Consider the following 20,399-nt stretch of genomic DNA (forward strand, 5'->3'; position numbering starts at 1 on the left):
GTGTATGGGTGTGTGTGTGTGTGTGTGTGTGTGTGTGTACTGGCTATCCTTGATAAATTCACCTCACAACCACAAGTAAGACTCATCCCTTTTGCTATGTCCTGGGAATTAATTTCACAACTGAGAAATCAAGAAGTTGCCTGATGCTACCCAGTACACTTGGAAGCAGAGACCCCAAGCCTCCCGGTTTCTAATTATTTTGTTATGGGGGGAAGGGCTCCTTCCAGGATGCTTGTGGTCTAGCGCTCTCAGTCGCTCTAGCTGGAAACCCAAGGGACTAAGGGAAACGCTAGAGGCCACAGCAGCAGCGGCCGCCGCTGGTCCCTGGTGTCTGCCCCCAGCTGTCGCAGACCTACCGCACATGTGGTTTCAATCACCCAGCCTGGCGCCTTCCGCCGGCGCAGAAGCCCTGCAGCTAGGAGAGCTCTGCGACTCTTTGTTTACGAAGGAGCGGAGCCCAGCCGGAGTGGCCACCCTCGGGAGTGGCTCTGGGCTCGGCTTTGCAGGTCTATAAAACTGCGGCCATGGCAGGGCAGCCCTGGGAGGCAGGCTACAGGCTGCAGGCTGCAGGAGGCGCAGGGGAAGCCGGGCTGCAGCGATCTGGGTCTCCGGGGATAACTGAGTCCGCGCCCTCTCTGCAGATGCTTGCCAAAGCAAACACCCAGCAGATGACCGGAGCGGGACCCTGGAGAGACCGCTGGTTCTTAGCAGATGGCCATCTCTCCAGCCTGTCTCTCACTAGGACTCTTTCCCGGTTCTCTCTTCTGTGTGGTGTACAATTTTGTGAGCTACAGAAACTGAGCTTTCTAATTTGATTTTCTAGAGACGGATTTGAATAGAAACGCACATGGGACTCAGGGAGGTGGGCACAGACGGTTGACTTACTTGGTTTGGAAGGAGGACAAACCCTGACAGCCTAATTTAGCAGCCTGTCACGCTGGGAGCCAAATGATGTTCTCCAGCCTGTAAGCCCAGTTCTTTTACTGTAAGTTACTAAAAGAACCCTTTGGGCTTCATGTTGCACACAGTATTTCTTGAACGCGGTAACCTGGGCTGCAGCCATGATATGTTAACACTGGAAGTAGAAATTTACTGCAGACAATCATCTTCTTCCATAGCCCCATACCTGGTCTGCATCCCTGAAATATTTGTTGCCAGGGAAACGGAGGTCTCCCTTTGCATTTAGTCTCATTAATAAAAGAATTTTAAAACGGACTCAAAAGGAAGCTCGAGGACAATTTTATTGTTAAAGTTTGAGAGAAAAACAAGGTAGGTAAGCTGAAAGAGAGGAAGGAGGTGGAGGAAAAGCCATTTAAGTTAGGAATGGAAGTCAGAGAAAGTGAGAAAGCCCAGGGTGTCAGGGGAAGCCTGTTCGGGGGATTTGGGATGGTATGAGGGGCGGGGCTAAGGAAGGGGAAAACCATTGAAGAGGAGCCAAGGTTCTGAGCTTTCTGGAACATTCACTGCGGGTCTTTAGCCTTGACCATAGCTTCTATAGTAAACAGGCCTTATAAAGCAGGGTTGGCATTTTTACAGACATAACTTAAAATTCTTTCAAAAGTTCATTTTATGTTTTAATTGTGTGTGTATGTGTGTGTGCGTGCATGCTTACATGTACATGTGCGTGCATGCATGACCATCGCACGTGTGCATGTCCATAGGAGTACAGACACCCACAGAGACCAGGAGAAGCCATTGGAGCCCTGAAGGTGATTGTGAGCCACCCAAGGTAGGTGCTGGGAACTAACCTTGACTCTTACCCACTGAGCTATCTCTCCTTCCCCAAAAGTAACTTGTTTTTTAGAATATCTACATAAACATCGCAAAGAAGTTTGATCATCCTCCCAGGTATTTTATTGTTATGGGGATAATTCAGAAACTGAAAGTTTCACAGGATCAAGAATAGTTCATGGTTTAATGTGACCCTCAGATATACTGCAGCTGGTCTCCGAGACACCAAACCCTCTCTGTGTAGCCTCTGTCACACTGTAACGGCTCACACACTAGCTTTATGGAGTCAGACATAAAGCACCCCTGCTTTGAACCCCCATTGGCTCCCCTTGGCCCGTGCACCAAGAATGACCTAATCTCCACAGTATGTTATTGCAAAAGAAAAAATTATTCATAATACTCGTAGAGGGTAGAGAGAGTCTTTTCAAAGAGAGTATAAAAGGAACAAAAGCAAAAAACAACTTTCCTTCTACCCCTCCAGGTTGTTACAGCCAGGTCTCTGTCACAAAAGACAGATGATCAAGAGAAAAGCATATAAAATTAATATCTTCTCTGACACCAGAACATTGGTAAGGAAATGAAGACGCAAAGAAATGATTCAACCTGAGTATTTTTATAGTGGATTTAATGAGGAGTGGAAAGTTATGGGGAGAGGGGAATGAACTGGAAGGCCAGGCTGAGGGAGGCCGTTCACCGCTCTGAATCCCTCCGCCCTTTTTCCTCTGGGTGTAGGAAGAGCATCTCTCCCAGAATCTGCAAATCTCCCAGGATCACAGGGTCCTTCTGCTTTTTCCTCCTGGCCTTTCAGCTTAAAATATTCAATGTACCAACGTGTCATCTTTTGGGGCCCTCTCAGTGGTCACTACAATGGGGATTTGTAGGTGGTGAGAGAGATGGGAATGGACTTTAAATACAAAAAGAAAAAAAGGGATTTGCAGCCATGGAACAGGGAGGAGGACAGAAATATTAAGAATGGACTTTTTTCTTTTTTGGTAAAACAGACGTAATAAAAGGCTTTTATTAAAAGTAGACCAGAGTGGTAAGATAGTCAGATCAAGAGTGGGATGTGTAACTAAAGTGACTCAGGAAGTTCCCTGATGAAGTAAGTGGGTCAACATAGCACCCAAAGTTGAGAAGAAGCAAAAGGTCTTAAGAGGGTTCTGACCGGGCTCCGTCAAGGGGAGTGCTGGTCACCACACAGATCTGGCCCTGTTCGACCGACCGTGCAGCTGGATTTCTAGTGTTAACATCCTGTCTGTCCGAAGTCAGGGGAGATGTCTCATCTTTCCCAGGTTACTCAAGAGCTCTAGGATTCCTTTAGTGAGTCAGTATGACCTCAGGAGTCAGACTTAGGAAATGATGGGGAAATTGTTACTTAGGAACTAGCCAACACGTACTACCCCAAGGAGCTTTTCCTTTGTCAGTTCCCAAAGTAAGCATCCATTTGAGAGTTCTTTTTTCTTTTTTTCTTTTTTTTCCGGAGCTGGGGACCGAACCCAGGGCCTTGCGTTTGCTAGGCAAGCGCTCTACCACTGAGCTAAATCCCCAACCCCCCATTCGAGAGTTCTTAACAGGGTTGCTCTGCACCCATGAAGTGGGTAGGCCTGGGTGAAGAATTGACCTGGAGAGTTGGAAATCAGAACTGGCTGTTTGTGCTAACAGAATCTCTCTGCCCAGGATTTGGGTTCAATTCTGATTCTTTTTAAAGGTGTGTTGTTTGTGTGTTTGTTGTATGAATTCGTGTGTAGGTACCCATGTGCCATGACGCACCATGCAGGTCAGAGGGCAGTTCTATGGGCTTGGATATCTCCTTCCAACTTCATGTGGGGTTCAGGGATTGAACTCAGGACTCCAGACCTATTCCTGTGGAGATTATCTCCCTGCCTCGGTTTTGCACTTGTGTGTGTGTGTGTGTGTGTGTGTGTGTGTGTGTGTGTGTTTGTGTGTGTGTGTTTGTGTGTGTGTGTGTGTGTGTGTACATGTGTATTCATATGTGTGTTGAGACAGGCTGTCATGTAGCCCAGGCTAGCCTTGAACTCACTATGTAGGGAAAAGCTGGCTTCCTGATCGTTTCAGTTGTACCTTCTGCGGGCTAGGGTTACAGTGCCCAACAGCGTATCCCATCGTGCCCAGCTGCTCCTAACCTCAAACACATAAAATTAAACTAAGAAGGGTTCAGAAACCACCTGTAAGACTCAAAATATTCTTTCCCATATTTTTCCCAAGCATTGTGGCTTCTGGGAAATATTTCTCTATATATAACTCATGGGAAAAGTGAACTTTCTCTATCCTTAACCTTGGAGGGGGAAGGCAAAGATCTAAGAGGTGAAGCTATTCCAGAGAAGGAAATGATCGCTTCAGCTCTACTCTGGAGGAAGGCATAATATTTTTTGACATTCACTTGGGAAAGGACGACAAATCTGTCCCCCCACTGTTTACACTGTGTGTGAATATTTACCATTCGGTACCCTGACCATGTTTAGAAGCAGCTTCAACCGATGTCTTAGACCAGTGGGCCATTTCCCATCGCTTTTCAACAGCTCTATCCTTGCTCCAGAATCCTTGCTCCAGAATGCTCGTTCTACACCACCTGCCTTATTCAGGAAATAGAAATGGTGCAGCTAGCTAGTGGTGTTATCAAGGTGCTATTCTCCGCATTGCTTAAAAGATGTCAGCCCACATAACAAAACAGGCGGAAGAGACTTTTCTTCCCTCTTGACTTGTCCAGTCAATACCATTCTCCTCTCTGTTTCCATCCTCCCTACCTTCTATCTCTCTCTACTTCTGTCTCACCCCCTCTCTCTTCTCTCTCTCTCTCTCTCTCTCTCTCTCTCTCTCTCTCTCTCTCTCTCACACACACACACACACACACACACACACACACACACACGTGTTATATGTGTGCAGGTGCCCACATGTGTCTATGGAGGCTTAGAGGTCGTGGGTGTTGGTCATCAAGTTGCCTGTATGGCCTTTTGTTTGTTTGAGATAGTCTCCTACTGGACTAGAACTCACCAAGTAGGTTGGCTGGCCACTGAGTGCCAGGGATTCACCTGTGTCTACCCTCCCAGCCCTTATGGGTTTACAGCAGACACCACCACGTCCTGCTATTTTACATGAGACTCAGGTCCTTGTGCTTAGCAAGGCAAGAACTTTACGAGTGAAGTCGTTTTCTCCAGACCCCATTTTTCTTTTTAATTCACACCACTTGGATGATAAAGAATTGTGCTTCCTTTTTTTAATTTTGTCAAACCCCACCCAGAGAGCAGGGCAGAACTCTGGAGTCTTAGTACCCAGGACTCCATTTCTCAGGGAGTTAGAAAGGTCTCTGGGGCAGTAAAGATGTTGGAAACTGGTACTTGTCCACAAGAAGACAGATCATCTCAAAGCTTTGTGGAGCATTTACATCCCCCGCACTCTCCCTCACAGAGGCCAGAGACTCACATTCAGAGAGAGAAGAATCATGAAATTAAGCTCTCATAGTCTCTCGGCCCCACCCCTACTCCCACCTCCCTTTCTCTCTAACATTTAGTCTTTCACACCATCTACATTCCTAGGAAGGAAGAGTTACACTCAGTCCTGCTTTAGAATGTTCTTTTCTCAGAGTGGGCAGGCTTCCCTGCGGCTTAGTGGTTTCGAATGCTAAACCCAGCAGGAGATGAAATTCAGTCCTTGGCGCTATAAGTTATATTTATTCCTCTAGTATTTCAGGGCTGGAAACTCCAAGAAAGAAAAAGGAGTGTTTGGTTAAAAGGAAGAGGTAGGAGGAGTATAGGAATGCAACTATCTTCTAAAAGTGAAGACAGAGAGCACTGACATGAAGAGACCTGGGTTCAAGCCCCAGGTTGAACCTTGCCACTGGGTTCGGTTATCTAGTTGATAAGGTAACGGGGCTGGATAACAAGTAATATTGAGCAGCTAGGGACCCGATCTCCAAATGATAGATCTTGTATTCAAATACAGGCTAGAGCATCCAGCTACGTGTCCTTAGCCAGTTTGACTCCTCTAAACCTCAGTATTATCATCTGTGAAATGGGAATAAAAGCACACCTATCACATAGGGTGGTTGTAAGGATTAAATAATATCCCTGAAGGTTTTAACAGGTGCCTCACAAAGCTAGGCATCAGCATAGACATTCCATGAGCAGGTAGTCTTGCCGTTTCTGTATACCTTAAGATTTGGAGTTTTGAAAAGGTCAAATCTTTATGATTTAATTTCATGTTGACAATTATTAAATTTATTTTTCTCTCTTTTTTCTGCCTGTTTTTGTTTGTTTGTTTGTTTGTTTTTAATCCCACCTCTTTCTTGGCTTACTTGAAATTTCTTAAAAGATACTGTGTGTATGTCTGTGCTGGTACATGTTCATGAGTGCAGGGACCCTTGGAGTTCAGAAGAGGGTGTTGGATTCCATGGCATTAGAGTTCCAGGTGATTTCGCGTCACTCAATGTGGGTGCTGGAAACCGAACTGGGGTTCTCTGAAGGAGAGGTTAAAGTGGCTTTGAGCCATCACCCCAAGCCCCTGAAAGTTTGTAAAGATAATGGACATGCACTGCATTTGTTAAGTGCTTTTTCTTTCTTTTATTTTTGAGGCAAGGCTGCCAGGAACTTGCTATGTAGTCCGTGCTGGCCTCAAACGTACAAAGATCGGCTACCTCCTGAGTGTCGAGTTTAAAAATGTGTGCCCCCGCACCTGGCTATTAAACACTTTCCCGCCTTCTGAGAAGTTACAGCGTTTCTTCTTTAGTCCACAAATGGGGGGATTACAGTGATCAGGTTTTATTGTTTTCTTTTGGGTTTGGACAGAGGTGAAACTTGTGTGACCCGAGTGTCATTCTCAGTGTTGGCCGCTTGAGCAGATCGTATTAATGTTTTCGGTTGTTCCTAGGTTCTTGAGGGACGTTGGTCTCTTTTCTATGTCTGGTATCTTTGGCTTGAGGCGTAGAATTGTAGTGACTGACGTGTGTTGAGAATGGCTCCCACTCTTCTAGCTTCTGAAAGACTTCACATAGAGTCGGTTTCTTGGGCTGGAGAGGTTGGCTCACTGGTTAAGAGCACTTGCAGAGGATCCTGGTTCCCAGCACCAGCTTGAAAGCTCACAACTTCTCTAACTCCGGTTCCAGCGGATCCAATGCCCTCTTCTGACCTCAGTGGGCCTTGTATGGACTATGTACACACACACACACACACACACACACACACACACACACACACACACACACCACAGAGGCAAAATACCCTCACACATAAAATAATAAAGCAAAAATAATTTAAAAGGAAAAAGAATTGGCCTCTCTGGTGCTAGCAATGTGAGCTGTGTTTAAAGGTTGAAGAGACTACCTGTCCACATTAGTTCTCTCTCCCCTAGGTGGTGAGGCTTACTCATCGCTGTGGAAAACGAAGTCATTATTCTCAAAGTGGGATGGTGAAAAGACCTCATACAAGAAGGGTATAATGTCTGTCCAACATGTGTAAAGCCCTAGTTTTGATTCCCAGCATGGGGAAAAAAATAATCACTGTATTCAAAGATAGAATTATAGATTCATAACTTCCTACACTTTTCCCGTAGAAAATTTGTCACATTTTTATAGCTAGTGTTTGATTCTACTTAATCTATCCCATTGAGTAGAATTAAATACATGTAATTAAGTATTTTTTTTCTTTTATTCCTAGGTGTCTTCTTCAATTATAAGCTTTATAAGAGAAGAGACTAGATCTGTTTTCTTTGCTATTTGTAACCTACCTCAAGAATAGAAGGTTGATGTTTAATTAATTCATGAAGTGATAAATGAATAAAATAACTAATGCTTTTAAACTTAGTGAGCTTTCCAGGCGACTCCATGTCCCTCTGAGGATTAATCAGGTCGGCTTATGGTCACTGGATGCCTGTTGATGGCAGGCATTGTAGGGGGTGCGTGTGAGAAATGCCCCTGCCCGGGGAGCTTACTGTCCAATTGGAGAAAGAAGATGGGAAAGGAGTTTAGGAGGTGGAAGAAGGAGGAGCAGGAACTCAAAGCCAGCCTGAGCCTGTCTCATCAGAAAAGGGGAGAGAAGGAGAAAGGGGAGGGGCAGACTGTGGAAGTGTATCTGGAAAAGGCGTAATCAGATAAGAGCTTCCAACTCTGGAAGGTGAGCCAGGCTTGGCAGCACACACATTTAACCTCAGCACTTGGGAAGCAGAGGCAGGTGGATTGCTGTGAGTTCTAGTCAGGGCTCTGTAGAGAAACCCTGTCTTTAAAAAAAGGGGGGGGGAGAAATGAAGAAGAGAAGGAGGATGAACAACAGGAAGAAGAGGAAGAGGAAGGAGGAGGAGGAAGAGGAAGGAGGAGGAGGAAGTGGCTTCTGTGTCTTTGTGATGCCCCACCTAGCCCATGACCAAGTAGCTGAGAGCCAAAGTCTCAGAAGACTCCCTTACACCCTGAACACAGTTGTGTGGTCACTAGAAGTTGTTAAGAAGGACACTGCTGGGCTAGAGAGATGGCTCAGCAGTTAAGAGCACTGATTGCTCTTCCAGAGGTCCTGAGTTCAATTCCCAGCAACCACATGGTGCCTCACAACCTTCTGTAATGAGATCTGATGACCTCTTCTGGTGCATCTGAAGACAGCTACAGTGTACTCATATACAATAAATAAATCTTTAAAGAAAAAAAAAAAGACACTGCTCTGCAAGCTTCTCCCCAAAATGTTTCTTTATTTTATTTTTTTTTAAGATTTATTTATTTATTATAGATGAGTACACTATAGCTGTCTTCAGACTTGCCAGAAGAGGTCATCAGATCCCACTACAGATGATTGTGAGCCACCATGTGGTTGCTGGGATTTGAACTCAGGACCTCTGGAAGAGCAGTCAGTGCTCTTAACCACTGAGCCATCTCTCCAGCCCCTTTATTTTATTTTTTAAATCAATATATGGGCATTCTGACTGCATCTATACCTGTGTATCATTTGTGTACCTGGTACTGTCAGAGTTTGATCCCCTGAAAGTGGAATTTTAGGCAGTTCTGAAATACCATACAGGTGCTGGGACTCAAACCCGGGTCCTCTGGAAGAGCAGCCAGTACTCTCTTAACCACTGAGCCACCTCTCCAGCCCCTGTTCCCACTTGGAGACAGGGTTTTATAGGATAGTCCAAGCTAGCTCGGACCTTGCTATGCAATCTAGACTGGCCTGGGACTCGCAGAGATTCACCTGCTTCTGCCTCCCAAGCGCTGGAATTAGAGGCTCGCATCACTGCTCCTGATTCAAGTGTTCCTTGAAGGCAGAGGAGCGCACATGTGCTCTCGGGATTCAGGACATAGCTCAGGACAATATGGCATACACATGGTTTCTTTTCCTTCTTTCTTACTTGTTTGCTTGTTTGTTTTGTGTGTATGTATATATATACACATATATATACATGTATATGTGTGTATGTATGTACGCACGTATGTATGTATGTGTTATGTATGTATTATGTATGTGTGTACATGTGTGCCTATGTGGCAGTCAGTGTTGGTTCTGTCTAGCCATGTAGGCTAAACTTAGGTCCTCAGGCTTGGCACCACGTGCCTTCACCAACCAAGCCATCTTGCTGGCCTATCATCCCTCCATTTTATATTTTTTAAATACAAGAGATTGAGTTGGCTGTGGTGGCACACATCTTTAGTACCAGCAGAGGCAGGTAGGTCTCTGAGTTCAAGGTTAGCCTGGTCTACTAAGCACAGTTTCAGGGCAGGACAGCCAGGGCTACATAGGGAAACTATAGCTAGGAAACAGAGAGAGAGAGAGAGAGAGAGAGAGAGAGAGAGAGAGAGAGAGAGAGAGAGAGAGAGAGAAGAAGAAGAAGAAGAAGAAGAAGAAGAAGAAGAAGAAGAAGAAGAAGAAGAAGAAGAAGAAGAAGAAATTGGTTTTACTTACTGACATTCAGAAAATGACACTCCAGGTGAATATTGATTATTACACCGTTAACTTAATCACTGATCACAGCAAAGAGACACCATGACCAAGGCAATTCATAAAAGAAAGAACTTAATTGCGGGCTTGTTTAAAGTTTCAGAGGGTTAGTCCATTGTCATCACAGAGGGTCCTGGCAGCTAGAGCCAAGAGCTACATCCTGCTGCAGGCAGAGGGAGCGAGACTGGGACTGACATGGGCTTCTGAAACCTCCACACCCACGCTGGTGGGCTAAGCATTCAAACTACGAGCCCATAGAGGCCGTTGTGATTTCGACCACCGCTCTGTAAACCTAAGCACTCCTATCATACTGGTCGTCACTTGCCTTTGTTGCTACTTGGGACAGGACCTCACTATGTAGCCCAGGCTGACCCCAGAAGCCATGGTCTTTCTGCATGTGCCAGTGCCAGCTTTCAGTGTCCCTTTCGAGAAAGACACATGAGAAGAATATCCCTTTTGGTTTTTTCTTGCTACTACTTTTATTCCCTTTAAAACATGTACTGGTACCTGATATTTACCCAATAAATGTTTATCAAATGAATAGGTGGTAGAAGGACATGATCAGATGTCTAAAAAATGATTGAGAGTGCCTAGGTGTGGTGATATACACTGTATTCTAAGCACTTGGGTTGTAGAAGATCATGAGTTCAAGGTCAGCCTAGGCTAGATCAGTTCTTGTCTCAGCACATACACACACACACACATACACACACACATACACACACACACACACACACACACATAAACACGAGAGAGAGAGAGAGAGAGAGAGAGAGAGAGAGAGAGAGAGAGAGAACAACACAAGAAACAAGAGATTAGGGACCATGGCTTTGTTAGCCTATTACAGAGCCACTATGGTGGCATAGATTTGGTCCTTCTAGGATCAGCAGACAGGCCTGCCTGGTGGGTGAAACCCATCCCCATCTCCTCTCATCTCCGTTCACTCACCTGTGAGTCTACATCCCACCTGGAGCGATAAGCAGGGTCACAGCCCAAGAGGGCAGAAATAGATGTCTACCTGTGTCTGCCACAGTCTCACGGAATAGTACACCAGTCAGCTGGGAAAAAACCAGACACTTCCTGTTAAACCAAAAATAACAGTGGGGGGGGGCTGTTCTGTTCTTCAAGGCCAGATCCCTCCGTTTTCTAAAAGGCTCTACCCTTAAGAGTCCCTCAAATAGCTCACTCTTCCCCTCTCGCTCCTGTTTCCCCTTCCATTCTTGGTCAGTGCACTCCCAACAAGCACCCTGCGTCACTCCCGCCTCTGTGACTTTGCAGTCGCCCCTCATCCTGTCTTCTGAAATGCCATGACCCTTTGCAGACCGGTCTTGCTTCCTCCCCTGACTTCACCATTCATTCATTACCGTCTTCTGCAGGCTCCTGTGGCCTTCAACGGAATGCCAAATTTTCCTGTCTGACAAGACGTACAACTTCTCCCTTAGGTCCTACAACTCTATTGGATGCTCCTTGAGAACAGGGAGAAGGACAGGGAGAAGTCAATCCTGCTTGGGTCTTAAAACAGAATCCCTCAATGGTCCAGGGAGATGCTGTTGCTCACTCACTGGCTGAGACATTTGTCTGCATGTGCCTGTAGTCCCTCACAGCCCTTACCACCAATGTCTTACCCACAGAAACACCAGATCCCTTCTAGAGTTCTGCAGAGTTCACGACCCCAGAAAGGTCACAGCTGGAGACAAGTGCGATATGCCCAGAAAAGCTGATGGCAAGACTAAAAACCACAATGGTTTTTAAAGACCACGGGGGGAGGGGGAGAAATGAAGGATTTAAACAAATATTTTTCCTAAGCAAACCTCAGTCTGTAGAAGGGTTTCCAAACTGCAGACACAGCAAAAGAGGTGAGAGCCGAGAAAGCGCTGTGCTGGGCAGAACAAGGCTTCATTCACACTGCGGGCGATGGCTCATCCGGGAGACGTCTGTGCTTCCTTAACCTCTGACAACCTTTATTCCTTTTCCCCAATCGGAACCCAAAAAACCCCTAAGTTCAGAGAACCTGCTAAACTGAAAGAAGGAAGAGGAAGTCACGGAGGAAAAGGAGAAAGAGAAAAGGGGAGTTTTAAAAATCCACACAGTCTTTCTCTTGTGGTGTAATATGAGCCAGGGAGTGCATGGGTGAGACCTTGAGTCAGACCCAGCACGGAGTGAGGAGATAACAAAGCGAAGCTCAGTAGTGCCAGCTCTGGCTGTTTAGGAAATTGAGACAAAAGGACCGCTTGAATCCAGAGTTCAAGGGTAGCTAGCCCAGGTACCACTGTGAGACCTCATCTAAATAATGTAGAAGGCTGAGGCAGGAGGATGGTATGTTTGAGGCTAGCCTGAGCAAGACCCAATCTTGAGAAAACGGGCTGCAGACTGACTAACGGACAGATGGACGGATGAGGAAAGTGATCGGCAGTTTTCTCTTTCCCGTTGAGACTTGCTTCAGTGCTCTCAGGCAGGCTCTGTGGAGAAATAGAGCCCAAGGGGGAAACGGGAGTTCTTTCTGCTCTTGTCTCACGCTGAGCAGGGGATGTTGCAACAGAAAACGGTTCGCAGCCCCAGTGTGAACACCCAGGATCCAACTGGGAGCTGCTGAGCACAAGGACCAGCTGTCCTCCTCTCCAAGGACTGTCCCCTGTGGTGCAGAGCTGGGCAGCCGGACACCAAGCATTCTGGCAGTGGAGGGACTGAACTCAGCAAAAGATGACTGTCAATACAGGAAGTGGGAGGTTAAAAGGTCACAGGCAGATCCAAATTGTAGATGTTCTCAAAATCGAAACCGAGGAGATGCCTACCTGCCCTTCCTTCCAAATCACTTCCTGTAAGTAGCAGTGGATTGAACATAAGTACTTCCCCGTTTCTTCTCCCAACTCCTATTAAAGTGAAAAGAATCCTATTAAGTGGACAAGAGTCCCCGAGGACAAGAGAGTGGGGAAGGAAATAAAAGCAGAGGAGAAATGTCGGCAAGTGTCAGCGATGAGAGCGTACAGGAGAGAGATGACTGGTGAGAGGGTTCAGTGGATGAAGACTTACAGGGAGCAAGCCAGTCCATCACAGGGCAGGAGTCTACCTGAGTACAGCAGACAGCTGAGACCTAGGGCTCACAGCTGGTGTTAGGGGATCTGGTTTTAAAGGGTAGTACACAGAGCATAGTGGTACCTGTCCATGATCCCAGGGTTTGGGAGACAGAGGTGGAAGAATCAAAAGTCTAAAGCCCAGCCTGGGCCACATGAGACCTTGCCTTAAACGGGGTAGGGGCAGTGTTAGTCAGGGTTTTACTGCTGTGACCAAATACCATGACCAAGGCAACTCTTATAAGAACAACATTTAATTGGGGCTGGAATACAAGGTCAGAGGTTCAGTCCACTATCAAGGTGGGAGAATGGTAGGCAGCATCCAGGCAGGCATAGTGCAGGAGGAGCTGAGAGTTCTACATCTTCATCTGAAGGCTGCTAGAAGACTGACTTCCAGGCAGCTAAGTTGGTCTTAAAGCCCACACTCACAGTGACACACGTATTCCAACAAGGCCTCCAAATAGTGCCACTCCCTGGACCAAGCATATTCAAACCATGACAGGTAGTTAGATATCTAAGTTTGTGTTTCTGCACCTCCACATAGATGTCCGAATTCTTTGTTATCCCTGTTGGGAAGTTTAGGACGTTAGACTCGGTGGCATTCAGATACAAGACAAAGCACGCCAACCTGGAAGCAAAGCCAGTCTGTAGCCCTCTTCTCTGAGGATGCTCTATGTATTCACGGCTCAGACATGTCCTCACCCACCTCCTGCCAACAGGCAGCTGACTTGAGAACTCTCTGGGCAATGCTGGGTGGAGTGTCACAAGCCAGTAATCTCAGGACTTTACAGCAGAAGCAGGAGGACCTCAGCCATCTAACAAATTCAAGTCTAGCCTATGCTTAAAGAAAAAAGAAAATTGAGAACAAGAAAATCCCTCCAAAAGAAGTAGAAGGAGGAGGAAGAGGAGAAGGAGGAAGAAGAGGAGGAGGAGGAAGAGGAGGAGGAGGAAGAAGAGGAGGAGGAGAAGGAGGAGGAAGAGGAGGAGGAAGAAGAGGAGGAGGAGGAGAAAAAGAAGAAGAAGAAGAGAAAAGATTCTCTCTCTCTCTCTCTCACACACACACACACACACACACACACACACACACACACACACACACACATATGCAACACACATGCCAGGAACACTGGTTACTATCCCAGAGCCAAGAATGGGATGTTATTTAAGAGGAACAGGTAGTAACAATAGTAGCAATATTTAATGGACGTTTATTATGTATCAGAAGAGTGTTTAAGGTGGTGGAGCCTTGTTGGAATACGTGTGTTACTGTGAGTGTGGGCTTTAAGACCAACTTAGCTGCCTGAAAGTCAGTCTTCTGCTAGCGGCCTTCAGATGAAGATGTAGAACTCTCAGCTCCTCCTGCACCATGCCTGCCTGGATGCTACCATGCTCCCACCTTATATTTTTGGTTGTGAGCCTAGCCTTTAACGGCTGAGCCATCTCTCCAGCCCTACCATGCTCCCACCTTGATAGCGGACTTTAAGAGTCTTAAAGCCATCTCTCTTTAAGCCATAGAGAGATGGCTCAGTGGTTAAGAGCACTGGCTGGTCTTCCAGAGAACCCAGGTTCAATTCCCAGCAACCACATTGAAGCTCACAACTGTCTGTAACTCCAGTTCCAGAGGATCTGGCACCCCCACACAGACACACATGCAGGGAAAACACCAATGCGTAGAAGTATATTTAGAATAACGGAATTCTTGTAATATACCTTTTTTGGTGGTGGTGGTGGTGGTGGTGGTAATGGTGGTGGTGGAGAGCTGTTGTCAAACTCACAGAGATCGCCCGCTGAGATTAAAGATAGGAACCATCACGCTAGGCTTTATTTTTATTTAATGTCCACGGATTCTGTACAGTTATTTCCTCCATCTTGTAATGAGAACAATGAAAAGGAAAGCACTGAAGGTTACGGAACCAGGAAAGAACAGATCTGATAGCCGAACAGCCAGTTTTAACGGCTTTCTTCCCTGGAGAGCCCTCAGAAAACCCTTGGAACAGGTCAATGGAGCAAGAGAGAGCAGACATGGGTGGTTCAGGGTGGATCCAAGGAGGCCCGGCATCCAAAGAAGAACTGCACAGAGAAGGTGTGTGCTGTTGTTTTTAAATAGCACAATAATATGCCCTGATACATGGAACAAGTTTCCGTGTTATGTGGCTTGACAACAAATGAAAGGAAGGAAGGAAGGGAGAAAGGAAGGAGGGAAGGAAGGAAGGAGGGAAGGAAGGAGGGAAGGAAGGAAGAGGGAAGGGGAAGAGAAAATCCACACCAAGATTCATACAACCCCAGAGATGACAATAAAAAACCTAAATTGGGGGCTGGGGATTTAGCTCAGTGGTAGAGCGCTTACCTAGGAAGCGCAAGGCCCTGGGTTCGGTCCCCAGCTCCGGAAAAAAAGAACCAAAAAAAAAAAAACCTAAATTGCCTGTTCCAGGGAATTTGCACCTCTGGTGAGGCCGAACATCAAGGCAGTAGAAACATATGGCACAGCCTAACCTGGTGATGGACAGGTAGGGGAGGGAGGGCCCTGTTTCCAGCCAGTAGAGACGGCACCACTCACTCACACACGCACATTCCACATTCGGGAAGTGCCTCTCTGACAGTGCCTTTGCAAACACACCTAAAGTCGGGCTTTCCTCCTCTCTGCGGCATCCCTCCATCCAGCCAGGTTGACAATCAGGACTAAGGATCAACCACACGAATGGAGTAATCTGTCTGAAATTTGAGCAAGATCCATTTCTGACCTAACAGCCTGTGTCTAGCCAAACTGTAAATCTGTGTGGCTCACAGAGTGCACTTGAATGCACAGTGAGTCGTCTGTAGAAGGGAAGGGAAGGTGGGAGGGCCTGAAAAGATTTCTTTCTTAAGGTGCACCTTTTGTCCTGTTTGAATGTTTATTTACCGTATGGTTACATTCAAACCCTTCTAAGGGATGCTACTCTTGTAGCTGGACTGGGAGGCACTCGTCACGGGTGAGAAAGCAGGTGGGTGATTTTCCAATGGGTGATGCCTCTCGTTCTTCCAGACTCTTCTGCCCGTAGCATAAAGGATGCCGGGTGTGCAGGAAGGGAGGTCAGGCCAAGTTGGTTTTCGACTCTGATCCGAATTGCAAAGACAAACTAGCAAGACAAGCTCAAGACGCATAGTTAGATCATGTGAAGAAAAACATGAGTGAAAACAGACAGACAGCATGATGCAGCCCTTTGAGTCACTTGGGTGTGGGTCACAGGAGTGACAGGAAGAAGGGAAGCTCTGGAACCCACTTCCCTGACAAATCCTCCCCTGAGACTGGCTGCTTTCATTGGCCAAGGCCTGGATTCTATAGACATTATCAGCCCCTGGAAGAAAAAAAGATTTTTTTTTCCTTGTGGAAAGAAGCCAGATCTGACTGGTTTGGCTTATGTACTGTAAGAAGTATATTAAAGCTTACTGTAGGGCGCAAGAGATGTTCACCAGCTGTCTTAGTCAGGGTCTGTATTACTGCACAAAACACCATGACCAAGAAGCAAGTTGGGATGGAAAGGGTTTATTCAGCTTACACTTCCACATTGCTGCTCATCACCAAAGGAAGTCAGGACTGGAACTCACACAGAGCAGGAGCTTGGAGGCAGGAGCTGATGCAGAGGCCATGAAGGAATGCTGCTTACTGGATTGTTTCCCCTGGCTTGCTCAGCTTGCTTTCTTATAGAACCCAGGACTACCAGTCCAGGGATGGTAGTGATCCCCCTTGATCACTAATTGAGAAAATGCTTTACAGCTACATCTCATGGAGGCAGGGAGTCTCAAGGGAGACTCCTTTCTCTGTGATAACTCCAGCTTGCATCAAGTTGACACACAAAACCAGCCAGTACACTAGCTAAAAGCGCTTGCTGGTCTGGTAGAAGACAGAAGTTTGGTTTCCAGCACCGATGTAAGGCAGTTCACAGCCACCTGTAACTCCAGATCCCAGGGGCATCCAGCATCTGGCTTCCACAGATTTAAAAAAAAAAAAAAAAACATACAAAGCCTGCACGGGCCTGGTTTATAGAGTTCCAGGACAGCCAGGGATACATTGAAACATTGTCTCAAAAACAAAGCAAAACAAAAGGAAAAAAGAAGAAAGAACTACTCTGTGCATTAAAGTCTAGACAGCTAAATTGTTTACAACACACACACACACACACACACACACACACACACACACACGCACGCACGCACGCACGCACACACACACACACACACACACATAAACTAAAATAAAATAAAATTTTATTTTATTTTATTTGTATATGGGTGTTTTGTAGGGATGAATGTCTGTGTACCTTGTTCTTGCTTGATGCCAGAGAAGACCAGAAGAGAGTGTCAGATCCCCTGGAACTGGAGGTGGAGACAGTTGGGAGCCTCCCTCCATGTGGCTGCTGGGAAACAAAAACAAATCCTCTGAAGAAGCGCCACTGTTCTTAACCACTGAACTACCTCCTTATCCCCTATGGAACCTACTTTTAAGTGACTGAAAAAGTCTGTGTTAGATAAGGAACTGCTGCCTGTGGTCAGCTTTTCATGATCTCATTAATAAGAATGTGTACTAACTGTTCTCCCCAGCTACTCAGGCTACAACGGCAGCCTTTTATAGGATTACTAACAGATCTGAAGATGTTGTCTGCAGGATGCTGTGCAGACAGCAACTGTTATATTCTGTTGACCAGAATCTCTGAAGAGAGTTTGGAGGGTTTTTGTATTTTGGTTTGTTTGTTTGTTTGTTCGTTTGGGGTTTTTTTGTTTTGTTTTGTTTTGTTTTGTTTTTGTTTTGGGGTTTTTTTTTGTTTTGTTTTGTTTTTGTTTTTGTTTTTTTGTCCCTGAGGACAGAATAGCAACATCTTTGTCAAATGTTCCTGATGACATAGTCCAGGAAGACAGACTACCAGATGATACGAACATGTGGTTGATGTCCTCTGTAGAACACAGGCTTCCTGCCACACTCCTAGAGTTAAAATTTCAGATCTAACCATTACTAGCATTGAGATCTTTAAGCAAATTAGCCTTTCTGCATCTTTGATTTTGCTCTGTAAAGTGAGACAAACCCTGTTTTATAGGGTTCTGATTAAGAATGTGTGTGTGTGTGTGTGTGTGTGTGTGCGTGCGGCGGCGTGCGTGCGTGCGTGCGTGTGTGTGTGTGTGTGTGTGTGTGTGTTGTAAACAATTTAGCTGTCTAGACTTTAATGCACAGAGTAGTTCTTTCTTCTTTTTCCTTTTGTTTTGCTTTGTTTTTGAGACAATGTTTCAATGTATCCCTGGCTGTCCTGGAACTCTATTGACCAGACTGGGAGATCTGCCAGACTCTGCCTCTCTAGTACTGGGATTAAAGTTGTACACCCGCATGCCTGGCCCACATTGTTTCTTTCTTCTTTCTGTACCTCATATAAAATAAAACCAGGTAGTGGGCACTTCTGTTGTGCCCACCTTCTTTCAATTGGCATGAAATTCACCATGTGCAATTTTGGAAAGTCTGCTCTGAAATGCCACTGTTTAATCACAATATTTTATCTATTCCAAATACTGGTGGTAACATCTGAGTCCATTCATATCTACAAAAGAGCACAGAAAGATCAGGAAACATCTCTGAATAGAGTAGAAAAGGATACAGGAAGGTTTTGAGAAGCTTCTAGAGCAATACAATTTTCGTTAACCAGATATACTGGGGGGAGGGGGAGGGTGTCACTATGTTGCCAGGGATGTCCATCTCTCTCTAAAGTGATAGGTTAGACCGAAACGAACGTTAATCAAGCAACAGTGTTCTGCATATGCTGTCAAAGGATCTTTAGCTATGTGTGACAGAGCAGACCTGTAATCCTGTCACTCAGGAAGCTAGCAGAGAGAACCGTGAGTCTAAAGCCAGGCTCAGTAGAAGGGGGAGGTGGGATAATAAGGAAAGTGGGTTGGCTCAGTGGGTAAAGGCGCACTGGTGGCCAAGCCTGGGGATCTGAGTTCCATCCCTGAGATCCACATGATAAAGAGAACCGCGCCACACGCTGTCCAGTGAGCCCCCACGTGTGGACTGTGGCGCATTTACACATGGCTGCACACACGCACACACAAATAAATGTCAAAAATTATGTTAGATTATCAGCTTTTATTAATCAACATTTCTACACGCACGTGGGGGGGGGGTGCATGTATGCCATAGCAAATTTGTATTGTCTTTTGTCTGGTTTGATTTTGGAGACATGGTTTCTCTGTGTAGCCCTGACTGTCCTGAGACTTGTTCTCTAGACCAGGCTGGCTTCGAACTCACAGAGATCTACATGCCTCTGCCCCCTGCCTCCTGTGTGCTGCGATTAAAGGTGTGCACCACCACCACCTGACTGTATTGTCATGTTTGATCATACTGGATGGGATTTTTCCCAAGAGCAGAAAACACAGCTCTCCTGATTCATTTGTTCGTGTCCTGCCTTTGCTGTCCCTTCCTAAATTGACTGAGGAAGAAGAGGTGATGTTCAAAGCAGTCACCTTCCGTTTTTTACTAGCTTTGCTAGGAAGGTAGAACAAGAAAAATAGATACTCAATGGAAGCGCTCATACAGAGGTGGATTTCAGCCACTGATATCCCTTCAGCCCCTCATTGTCGTGGATCCCTAACAATCCACCGTCATTCTCAGTAAGTGCCTATTTTTAAGTTGCCGCTTCTGTTCAGATCTCCTCTGACAGTAATGAAAGATTTAGATATGAAAGTGCCTTGGCATTTGGAATGAGACGGGGCTGTAAATAGATATGCTGAGTGTCTTAGTTAGGGTTTTACTGCTGTGAACAGACACCATGACCAGGGCAACTCTCGTAAGGACAACATTTAATTGGGGCTGACTAATAGGTTCAAAAGTTCAGTCCAGTATCCTCAAGACGGGAATATGGTAGCATCCAAGCAGGCATGGTACAGGAGGAGCTGAGAGTTCTACATCTTCATCTGAAGGTAGCTAGCAGAATACTGACTTCCAGGCAGCTGGGTTAAGCCCACACCCACAGTGGCAAACCTACTCCAACAAAGTCACTCCTCCTGGGCCAAGCATATACAAACCGTCACACTGAGGAAATCTGAGGGTGAGAGCTGGATCTCTGGAAGGGTCATTCATAACCAAAGGTACACACTCCATGAACTGTTGATTGGCACAGGCATGCGTGCAGAGGATCCTAGAGAGGGATGTGTATGTATGTGTTCCTGCATATATGAGCCAGAGTACACACACACACACACACACACACACACACACACACACACACACACGAAGGATGAAGGAAAAAGGTCTAGGGTTGCTGTGTTTCTGACTGGCCTGGTCTTTGCAGGCAAGATGATATCCTTCCTCTGGTCATCATTTATTGAGAAATGAGGAGAAAACCTCTGGTGTGTGGTGGTGCACACTACAAATCCCAGTCCTTGAAAGGCTAAGGCAGAAAGAATGCCCGAGTCTGAGGCCAAACAAACAACAAAAAAGCTAATTCCTAGATAGCCGGTCCACTTCCAGTCTGCAGCATGGGAGCTTGCATGCAATAGGGTCTTCCTACCCACCACTGTCACACTCTGAGAGCAAATCAGGATGAGAGGTCTCATAAGCCGGTGCCATGGTCAGCTTGACAACGTGTTATTCACAGCTCACAGCGTGTCATCCCTTGTCATTTACAGCTGCTAGAACTTTAACCAA

General features: G+C 46.0%; 1 protein-coding gene and 1 long non-coding RNA gene across 6 annotated transcripts in view; one reads left to right on the forward strand and one right to left on the reverse strand.

Annotated features, from left to right (window-relative positions):
- LOC134480036 (uncharacterized) overlaps positions 1–11,280 on the reverse strand; it is a 28,750-nt gene extending 17,470 nt beyond the window's left edge. The window contains exons 1-2 of one of the 2 annotated variants that reach the window (XR_015627186.1): positions 11,027–11,280; positions 10,611–10,720 (exon numbers count right to left, since the gene is read on the reverse strand). This is a non-coding gene — a long non-coding RNA (uncharacterized LOC134480036). Of the gene's footprint in view, positions 1–356; positions 772–10,610; positions 10,721–11,026 lie in introns of those variants that run through there. The other variant, XR_015627185.1, reaches the window with a different exon arrangement.
- Positions 1–20,399, forward strand: part of Clmp (CXADR like cell adhesion molecule) — a 108,696-nt gene that overhangs the window by 52,134 nt on the left and 36,163 nt on the right.

Source organism: Rattus norvegicus, chromosome 8 (assembly GCF_021556685.1).
Source record: "Rattus norvegicus strain SHRSP/BbbUtx chromosome 8, alternate assembly SHRSP_T2T, whole genome shotgun sequence".
Lineage (NCBI taxonomy): Eukaryota > Metazoa > Chordata > Mammalia > Rodentia > Muridae > Rattus > Rattus norvegicus.